Raw genomic sequence first — 12,445 nt, forward strand, 5'->3', positions numbered from 1 at the left:
ACATAGAACATGTCGTCTCATTTCATTAAAACAGTCAACCTGCTGGATATCTTACTCCAGTCCACACACAGGAGTCTGAGATCTATCGGTTCTTCCTATTGGTTATTTAATTATCTTATCTGGTCCACCAAAAATTATTTATAATCTAGCTTTAAAAGACATAACTAAGAATTGTGACAACTCATGGGTTAATTTTATTAAGATTTAATTTAATTTGTCTACATATTTTCTCTTTTTAATTTATAAGGTTATAAATTTAATCATAAATTTTAAAAAATATATTATTTCAGACATTAATTGGCTATTGTATTTTGTTTTACACCTTCTTCACATTAAAAATATAGAACTTTTAAAGTTGGTCATTTTTACATATTATTTATGAATATTCTTCCTTATGAGTTTTTATTTTTATTTTTTTTTTAAAATAAAAAGAACTAGAATGACACTTCATATTCATGAATAAGAATGACAATAATCGATACATGTGGTTATCCAATAATCGAGTTTGGGATCGGATCGGGGTCGGGCATGGGGAAGGGAAAAGGTACCCGATCGGGTACGGGGTCGGAGATAGGAAATGTGTAAAACCCAAACTCGATGCATGACTATATTAATATTAAAATATTATATTTTTTTTATTAATGTGTGACTTTTCAAATATTTTGTTATTACAAATGTCATCATAAATACATCATTGAACTTATCCACATTTTAAAAATAAATATAGTCATAAATACACTACACTTCAACTTCAAATTTTTTATATTCCAAAAAATAATATGTCACTATGTAAATCTTAACTTTAATTTTTATTTGAATAACAAAATATTATTTCTTTCCTTTCCTTCTTCATATTCCATCTCAATTTTTTTCATTATATTTTTTCTCACTCTAATTTATTTTTTCAATATCTACAAAATAAGTAGGTAGGTAATTAATAATTTTATTTGTATTTTTAATATTTTAATATTAGTAATAATAAATTTATTAATTAAAACTATGTTTTTTTATATAATCTTTATAATTTTATAAGTTTTTTAATCGGGTAATGGGATATTCATCGAATCATCGGGGATCGAGTACCCGATTATATGAGGATAGAAATAGAGTTACCCGACGGGTTTGGAGTCGGGTCGAGTAATAAAATAAAATTTAGGTTCGGGGATTGGTACTTTACTATCCGACGGATAGGGTATCCGTTGTCATCCTTAGTCATGACCTTCCAAAAAATGTGAGATTTTAAATTTTCTTCAAAAATTATTTTTGGATGGAGAGTAATGCATTGGAGGGATCTTGAAAGATGAAAAAAAAATGTGTGCATGGGTAGTCACTAGAAAATGTGTTGCGAATAATTGAAGATGACATCTCACTTATTTTTGCATTACAAATGAGTGGATGCGATTTGGAGCCTAGTTAATTTGAAACATTATTGATATTGAGTGAGTGATGTCTGAGTCAATCGGCGGTGGAGGTATAAATAGAAACTGTGACCTCGGTTGAATTGAATCGATGGTTCTCTATCCACAATATTTTATGGTGGACTATTTGACTCGAAAAAAATCCATATAATGTTTAATGATACGGTCACAAATGCATTTACTCTACAAATTAGTATTATGATGATATGAGAGATTTTTTTTCTAAAAAACAGGTGAAAATAATAAGTGAACTTATTAATTTTGTAATGATCTCCGAACTCATTAACACTTAATTTATGTTATGTTAGGTTATGTTTGCTCGTTTTATTTATTTTCTATGTTTTTAATGTTGTTTCTTAAATGGTTATTCTCGTTCGTTCAGTTTGGTGCTTAACTTAAAATAATTTATTATGTACATGCACGTTTTACCAAATATATATTGTTTTATAATGTCAACTTTTATCTATTGTGACCAAAAAAAAATTATTTTTAATAGATTACTTGAATATGTTGTATTATATAATGTAATGGGAAGAATGTCAATTTTACACACCAAGTTGTAGGAAGGTGTCAAATTTACTTATTAAGTATCAAAATTCTATTTATATGTATGAACTTGTCAAAAAATGTCAAATATATTTAAAATAACATAAATGTTAAACGGTGTTAAAAATTTTGCCACATGTAATATCCACATATTTTTTATTTTTTTAAATTGACATTATTTTAATTATTTTTCTATTATTTTTTCATTTAAACAAAACTTATTTTTACTTTCTCTCTCATCCCTCCACAACTCTCCATTTTTTCTAATTTTTCTCTATTTGATTAACTCAAGTTCTTTTGGATTTTTACCTTCTTCTAACCTTCAAATACTCCCTAACTGAACTTTAAATAGTCATCATCGTTGGTGGAAGTTTTTGTTGGTCGATTCCTAAATCATAGACGTTGTGGCCAAAATCTTCATTAGTCGAACCCTAAATCATTGTCGCCATTAGCGGACAATGTCGAATCAAGGTAATAAAATTAATAATAAAATTACTCATAGATGAAGAAATGAAGAGGGAAATATTTAAAGAAAATGGTAAGTTGTGAGGGTAAAGAAAAAGAAAATAAATAGAAAAAGACTTTAATGTTTTGTTTGAATAAAAAATAATTAAAGTAATGTCAATTTAAAAAAATAAAAAATATGTGGATATTACATGTGGCAAAAATTTTAACACCGTTTAACATTTCTGTTATTTTAAATATATTTGACACTTTTTGACAAGTTCATACATATAAATGGAATTTTGATACTTAATAAGTAAATTTGACACCTCTTTACAACTTGGTGTGTAAAATTGGCATTCTTCCCATAATGTAATAGAGTACGTAACTCTTCAAATACCTTTTATAGTCAAGGATCTTATTGAAAGTGTTCAATAATTACTTTTTAAGTTTTTTTTTTATATATATATTTATCTCGAATGAAACTACAATTTTTGAGGATGTGATTTATTTGAATATTTTTTTATGTTAATTAGTATCTTAATATTTATTATTTTATTTTATAAAATTGTTAATTAAAATATATGTTTATTTTATTGTTTTTTAATATTTAAAAATTAAAAATAATTTAATAAAATACCTAAATAAATTGTTTTTTAGCCAATTTAGGATATTTAAATAACTAAAAAAAAACATGTATTCACGATTCTTTCTTCTATGGTATCCTTCAATAAATTAAACAAAATACTTAAATATTTTTTAATTTAAATTATTGTTTTTTATTTTATCATTAAACATTAATATATTTTATATTTGTTTTATCAAAAATATTATATATGTCCTCAACATCACCAACAAACATATTATATATGTCCTCAATATCACCAACAAACCTTATATATATTTCAATTTCCAATGTTTGAAGGCATTGAATGACTTTGAAATGGGGTAAATAAAATGTAAAAATGTGATTATTTACTTTTTACCCACATATATTTCTGAAGTGGGTCTTCACCTCACTATGGTAGCCTCAATTTTATTTTTAATTAATGTATTGTTTTTTACTAATAGATTATAACTAATTTAAAAACACTTCAAAATAGTATGTTTTTATATATGAAAAAATACAAATCTAAGTATATCTCTCTCAAATTAAGTTTGTGCATCATATTTGTGTTTAACCTAGCTATATATAGTCATAATATATTTTGCTTCTTATAATATATTGTTTGTTGACAGGAAGCCCTAGGTCATAAGTCAAGACCCCATGCACCATGTACTTGCTTAAATTAAATAAGAACCTTTATTTTATTTGTATTTTCAAAATTTTCAATTGATCTTTAATTTTTGTTGTAAGATATGACTTGTCGGGTTGCTCGTTTGTAGTTATTGTCTTTGTCGTCATTTTAAATTACTCATGATTGATGTGTTTTTATTAATTAATTAATTATATATATATATATATATAACCAAAAACTCAAAAAAAAATTAGAATAACCACAACCGAAACTAAACTTAGCCCGATATTGAAAAGTAATTGTAATATTTTACACGAACTTCCTAAAATGCCATAATTATCTTTAGTTATTCTCATATAAACTTTTTATTGATAAAACTCTCAATTGAATTTGATGTCATTTTCTTTAATTGTTGTTAGTGATCATGTTTCAAGTTTGTGAGTCTATATAATTGATCAAATGTATTTACGAATTATTTCTTTAATCCGCGGAATTAGTCGTATTCTGAAGAGAAAGTGGAACCAACGTTTAAAAAAAATGAAAATAAATGATATACTCATTTAACTCTTTTATTTGACAAGTTAAGATTGGCAGTTGGGAACTTGGGAGATAAACGAACATATGGGCCCTTTGAATTATTTATTATGGAAGTAGGGGGAGATGGAGGGCTTAAACTTGGGCCCATACAGGTTTACTATTTTTGATTTGGCCCGTTTTAAATTCTTCTACAGCTGTGTAAACATATTTACCAAAAAGTCCTCTTTTGACGCAGTTATTTTCGTATATGCCACCGGCCATGTCGACTGATGAGAGAGAAAAGAGACGGGAACCGATGAGATATAAAAAAATAATAATAATAAAAAAAAAGTACAATTCTGGTTTTCGTGTTGTCTATGATTTGTACGACCACCAGCTTTGTGTCCCCTCGGACCCATTTGTTATTAGAACCATTTCTTGTAACATGGTATTATTCTTTTTACTTCAAATATTCTAATAAATTAATTTAATATTTAGTTTTCACATTTTATTACAGTTGAAATTCTAAATTTAAAATTAAATATGTAATTTTTAGTTAGTTAATTTTGGTTGATAAACTCTTTTAATGTAAACATTTTTTTTAAATCAAACTATATCATATAAAGAGAATAATGTAAAGAAAAAATAGTGAAGGTATAATAATATATATTATATTTATAAATTTAAGTAAAATTAAAATATATGTGTTATTTTATTTTAATATTTATATAGTATATTTAATTAGTTAATTAAGAGAGAGAATTAATTAATAATTTAGATAGAAAATAAGTGTTTAATTAATAGTTAAGAGAGATAATTGGTTAATTAATGAGTTAAGAGAGAGAATTATTTAATTAAATAGTTAATTAATATTTTAGAGAGAAGGTAAACAGTTTAGAAAAATAATGAAAATGTGAGTAATTTGGAAAAATTATTTGAAACATGAGTAGAATTATTCATGTCTACCACACAACAAAACTCAAAATCATATATAAATTCTCAAACCACTATTCTGTAATATTTATATTAAAAAAAAATAACTAAATTTCTTAATTGTTAGACTACTTGTGAAGCGATCTTCCTTGGATCCCTAAAACCGAAGACTAGCTGAGCTTATCCTAAGACCTATCATAATTCTCATTTTTAATCAAAGTGAAAGGCAATAATTTTGAGGATATCATACTAATTTTCCATAATTAAAATAAAATAAAATAAATGAAATGAAATAATCACACCAATCAAACAATATCTTTTCAAAATTAATTATTATATCATTACTTTTTAAATAATCATAATTAGTTTTACAATAAATAATTATTGTTATTTTTTTTATTTTAAATTTAAAAAGTTAAGTAGACTTCTATAATCTCTTACTTCAAGATAAGGATGTTATTAATAAGAATAGAATATAAAATATTTTATAAATTATTAAATAATATATCTATAAATCATAATATTGATGAATTTGTTTTTAAATAATTATGATTATTTAAAAAGTAATATATATTAATGGTGATTTTGAGAAGATATTATTTTTTGTATAAAAATATTTAAATGATATTAATATATAATAATTAAATAATAATTTAAAATTGAATACATCTTAGTATTTTTCATTAATGAATTAATTAATTTAATAATTTTGAAAGGGGTGAAATGATTTTTGATTTAGTTAGATTATTTATGGTAAGTTTGATTCAAATTATATTCAGATGAGAAAAATAATTTAAATGTAAAATGTGTAATTATAATTTATTTCATTAATTTATTAGGTAAAATTAAACGTCAACTTATAATCTTAATCAAACAAACACTTAAATAACTCCAACCAAACAAATACATAATCACTTGTTAGATTCTTTAGTCTAAATCTTTATTTCTTAAGTCTATAATCTATATACTCTATGTCGATAAATTGAGATAAACTGTAATTGCGGAAACGTACCTGGATCTTAAATGAAGAACAGTTCATTAAGCCGTTCTTCATTATTCTCTTCTTCTTGATCTTGGATCGGAATGTTTGATGTGGGTGAGGTTTAAGTCTTCCAACCCTATATCGATAGCCCTCTTTAATATATTCTTGAGAGATGAATAATCAACCTTATTGTTCGATGAGAGAAACAAATCGGTAGGCTAATTATATGGGTTGGAGACCTAGCCCTAATATACCCATTTATTATTCGGCCCATCAACGAAATAATAAATGGTATTTCTGCTTCTACACAAATATATCCCCACATTTATTATAGATGTCTAAATAAACCCCATAATCTTTATACTTTAATAGATCACTTTAATTGGGCTTTAATCTTTATTATGATAACAACTAATATACAATTATTAAATAATATATGTACCCAAATATTGGAAATAATTCCAACAATCTCCCACTTTGGTCATATAATATTTCCTTCAATTGTATATTATAACCTTAAGAGCTCAAAATATTGTTATCATTTCCAAATACATCTATATCAATCTCGTCCATCAATTATATCAACATAGGATTAAAGCGATTTTTGTTACATTAGTTCGTAACTAAACCCTCAATAGTCACATATGTCAATACAATCAAATAACATAGATTAAACATGGGTGTGTAGTGTGGATTAACATGTAGTGTGATCTTTAACATGTCTAATAACAACTGGTCCTCCTTTATTCCTTATAGAGATCAATCTAAATAACTTTATAATCTTGATTTCTTTAAAAACTAAATCTTTAATTTATTTAGAAACTGATTCTTTAATGTGCACATAAATTTCAAATTTTATCTATGCAAGCATCACAATACAAACTCCCACTAAAACTGTATATCATCTAAATATGCAATATCCATATGAACAATATGTTCATGAAAGACCTCAGATAGCAAATATTTAGAGAACTGGTCTGTAATTTTAGAGTTTGTCCAAATATGCTCAATAGATAAGTAAAAATTATGAATTCTTTATTTTCCAAATAGTTCGACTTAGTCGAACTCGTATTACTCTTAAAGTAAAAGAACTGCAAATTATTGTCACGTAATATCTTTAGTGGTCTTTCTATATCATTCATAATTTGCAACCCCGTGACAAAATTTTGTAGTCGGATTCTTTAATTGGATGCCACAAAACACCTAATAAATTCTGTCATCAACTTGAAATAATTCGAGTGTCTACTTAACACTCTTCCAAAAAAATTATTTCTTTAAACTAAAATGATGTGACACGAATTTTCGATTGTTTTAGTATCCAACAAAATTCGAATCAATATACCAAATGATCTCTATCCGATTCGATTTCACTATATGAGTATGTAATGTTTTGTTCTTAAAATATCACATTAGTTGTTTGATTGCTTTCTTAATGATCCAAACTAGGATCCTTCAAGTATTTGTCCAACATCATAAATATTCTTAATTTCTTGATTTATATAATCTAAAGAATACATTAGACTCTTGTTTAAGGAGTCTTATGTATGTATTTATTTTCAAGGCTAATCTTGAAGTACTTATGAGACTAAATTTGTCTCTAGATCTTTTAGAATATCCAATAATTAACATCTAGAATATCTTTAGTCTAGTTTATTTTCTTTAGACCTATAAGGCCTGACCTTAACTGGACAACCCCAAAACAATTTACTAGTTGTTGTAGTTGAATCTTTATTCCATATATAAGTTGTAATTCTTAACTCTTCCTTCCAAATGAATCAATTACATGAAGATATTCCATAAATGTTTGTTTCCAAATAAAAAAGTATCTAAAATAATTCTTTATTTCTTCATCTTTAATATGAATTGTCAATGCCCACGCCGATGTTTCTTTCACCATCAATTGACTTTTGACAATTAACTCAACCGTATATCAACACATTTACTTTAGTAATACTGAAGTTACCATTAAATGTGTATGAGTACTGAAGTTAAATTACTCTTAGAACAAACAAAACAAACTATAATATGTATTCTTTTATGCACCACTTTCTTTAGTAATTTTCTTTTAGGTGCAATATCTGTAATTCTTACAACTTCATTTCTTTATTATGTATTAAGGTATTTGCTAAGTGAACACTATTTATGTTATTTTTGTTTCAATCTTTTATTTTTCTTACACACAATTGATGTGAGTTCATATAGAGACTATGTCTCCCTTTAGACAACTACAATTCACATCAATTAACTTAAGTGTAAATAAGAAAATCCAAATTAGATGCATGAGAATACATTATTGTAACTCTGACTTTAATGCATTACTTTTGAAATAAAATAAAACATATATTATTTATGAAATCTTTATTCTAATAATACCCTTAGAATTTTAACCTTTTAGATGTAATTCTTAAAAAATACAACAAATTCTAAATATGTCTTAAAAATTATATCATATAAAATGAACTTAAGATGTTGACAAGAAAATAATCCGTATAAGCAGAAGTGTTAACTTGATTAGATAACAAAACAAATGAACAATCATACTCACAAAATTTAATAATCACATAAATTCAAAATAATGATACGTCTCATCATAAGATACCAAACGCAACATTAATATTTAGTCTTTGGACATTAAATATTAACTTGCAAACGGTACTCTTTTGTAGTAATCAAATATTAACAATAAGTCCTGTCTAACAATTGGTTATCTTTGGATATTCCAATTATTCACATGGCCCACCGAATAATTGTTACATATTTATTACCACATGTGCATAATGTTATTCTGACCAATTATTTATCTTCCTTTGGGCCGATTAAATAACCGCATGAAATACATACACACTACCTTCTTAATTTATAAAACATATTAACCTTCACAAGAGAGCCTACTTTGGTAGGATGTTGCTTCAATAATTGATTTAATAAATTAATAAATTATGTACATACTTTAAGTGTGTAACTCCACCAATTATTAAACTTCATTTTGTCCGATTAATAATCGCATAGTTACAAACACAACCGTCTTAATCTTATAAAACAAATATGTTCTATAAATTAATAATTTGTACATTATTTAAATTTGCAATCCGACCAATTATTAACCTTCCTTTGGGCCGATTAACAACCGCATAATTACAAATTTAAGTGGGCCTAAAATTGTACCAAATTTTGAATGTGTTATTAATACCGAAAATCTGAATGTTGTTTTATGTATCAAAATTGCATAAATTCCATATATGTTACATAAAACAAATAATTGTGATTTTACTAATCACTCAATTATTTCTTAATATCAATCAACACAATATATACATAAAGACCGAAATATGTATATATATTTGAATGTGTAATATAACATGATTGATTATTCATCCAAATATAATAATAAATAATTAAATAATCAATTACATAGATTACCTGAAATTCTAAATTTATCAATTATTAGGTTAATTGATTTCCTTAATTCTTGATAAATAACGATATTTATTTATTCTTTAATTGTAAATTATTATTATTAATAAAATAATAATTTTTTATTCTTGTTCTTAATTTCTGAATATATTTATATAAATTGATTTTTTCTTAATTTCTATATTCCATACATTAATTAAGTCATAAATTAAATGGATGATACATCTGTTTTTATACTAATTCATTAAATATATTACAAACTTAATGTAATTAAAGTTTATATATATATATTAAAGTTTTAAAATTCTAGAATTCCATAATATATTTTACTTTATATAAATGTATTAATACATTAACAATTATTTCAGGAAATAAATATTTCTTCAATCTTTAACTAATTAAAATAATATTATCATTATTTTAATTCCTTAAATTAATTATAATAAGTATAATAATTAATTATTATTTTAAAACTGAATTCCTTAATTCTTTACATAATTATATAATTAGAATGATAATAAATTATTATTCTAAAATTCAAAATTCCTTAATTAATAGGTTAAGATTCTTTTATAATTATTATTAAATTCATACAAAATTGTATATATATCAAATATAACCAAAATATATATAATATATTAATTAATATCTTCTTAATTATCTAATCATATCTCACTTTCTTAATTATATATATATATATATATATAACTCTTCAAATATTCTTACTAAAAATTATATATATAATTCTTGATTTTATTTTCTTTTTATACCTTTAATGTTATCCTTAATTTCTTTTTATGACATATACATTAATTATTATAAATAATTAATATCTTAATTAAGTTATAAAAAAAAAAAACTTAATTAGAATTTGAAGAGTTCTTTATTCCATAATTCCTCAATATATATAATTACATTCCTTAATTAATAATAATAATATTAATTAATTATTATTCTTAAAACATTAAATTCCTTAATTAATTCCTCAATATATATAACTAATTCCTTAATTAATAATATTAATAATTAATTATTATTCTTAAAATATTAAATTTCTTAATTAATTCTTTAATTATTAATTTGACAAATTCTTTAAAAAAAAGTTAGCATAATTATATAATTAATTAATTCCTTCATTAATAATAATTAATCATAATTAATTATTATTCTAAAATCTGAATTCTTTAATTAATTATAATTACTAAATTCCATATATATATATATATTATATATAATATATATTTCTTTAATTAATTATTTAAATAATAATTAATATAATTAATTCTATAATTAATAACAAATATATAACTTCAAATAAATATATATAATAGAAATAATTTCTCCTTAATTATCTCATTTTTTTTATATTATTTAGAATTAAACCAAAAAAAACCTATTCAACTTTCCTATATTATCATCCTTATCATTAAATCTATACTAATCCTTGTTCTTATCATCCTTACTAATATCATTAAACCCTTACAAATTCAATGATCTATACTAATCCTTATTAGTTCTTAGTTCTGATATGAAGAACATATATGAATATGCTTTAAAATTCTTATAAACCTAAATTTCAATAGATAGACATAGAGATGGCTCTGATACCACTTGTTAGATTCTTTAGTCTAAATCTTTAATTTTAAGTCTATAATCTATATACTCTATGTCGATAAATTGACATAAACTGTAATTGCGGAAACGTACCTGGATCTTAAATGAAACACGGTTCATTGAGTCGTTCTTCGTTATTCTCTTCTTCTTGATCTTGAAGCCGTTCTTCGTTATTCTCTTCTTCTTGATCTTGGATCGGAATGTTTGATGTGGGTGGGGTTTAAGTCTTCCAACCCTATATCGATAGCCTCTTTAATATTCTTGAGAGATGAATAATCAACCTTATTGTTTGATGAGAGAAACAAATCGGTAGGCTATTTAATATACCCATTTATTATTTGGCCCATCAACGAAATAATAAATGGTATTTCTGCTTCTACACAAATATATCCCCACATTTATTATAAATGTCTAAATAAACCCCATAATCTTTATACTCTAATAGATCACTGGTCATTAATCTTTATTATTTATGATAACAACTAATATACAATTATTAAATAATATATGTACGAAAATAATTCCAACATATTATTCTTATCAAATCCATTAATATACTCAACAATAAAATGTTTATAAATAAAGTTATATTCTATTTTCAAACTTTTGAATAGTATTACCAATATGATCTCACAACTTAAATCATTCCAACATTATTTTACTCTCATTTTTATATATAATATTACAATTCATCAACCAAAATACTAAAACACTATATATTTTAAATTATTAATTTTTTATTTTATTTATATATATAACAATACCTTTAAATTTTTTTATAAAAAATTATTATTATCTCCTCAAATTATTAACTATCATTATTTTTCACTCTTTATAGATTATTTAAATAACTCAATCCTAACAAACTCTATGAATCTATTTTTAATCAATTTTAAACTAACAAAATAAAATTATCATATGTTTATATTTTGTAAATTATAAGATTAATTGGGTAAAAAAACTATTATAACTGTTTTTTTATACACTACATTACAGAAAATAGACATTTATTTCAACTAGATTACACAAGTCCTAAATAATCCAATTAAAAACATGACTAGATTTATTTATGTACGTTTGTACATTTTTTTTTTTTCCATTTATGCAATTTCAAAATATAAAATAATTAAATTTCAATGGTAGCCACGTGGCCCCAGTATTCCGACATGGCTCTTGGGGCATGTTTGTTTTGTTAGGTCCAACAAGCAAATGGGACCCACTAGTCTTTTAATCGGACATGTATGGACCGTCGGATCATAAACTAAAAAGTCAAAGAATGCTGCATGGGTTCAATATCTTTATTCAGGATCGCGCGTGGTCAGACAGGATCGCACGTGATA

The sequence above is a fragment of the Impatiens glandulifera genome, chromosome 8 (assembly GCF_907164915.1).
Source record: "Impatiens glandulifera chromosome 8, dImpGla2.1, whole genome shotgun sequence".
Classification (NCBI taxonomy): domain Eukaryota; kingdom Viridiplantae; phylum Streptophyta; class Magnoliopsida; order Ericales; family Balsaminaceae; genus Impatiens; species Impatiens glandulifera.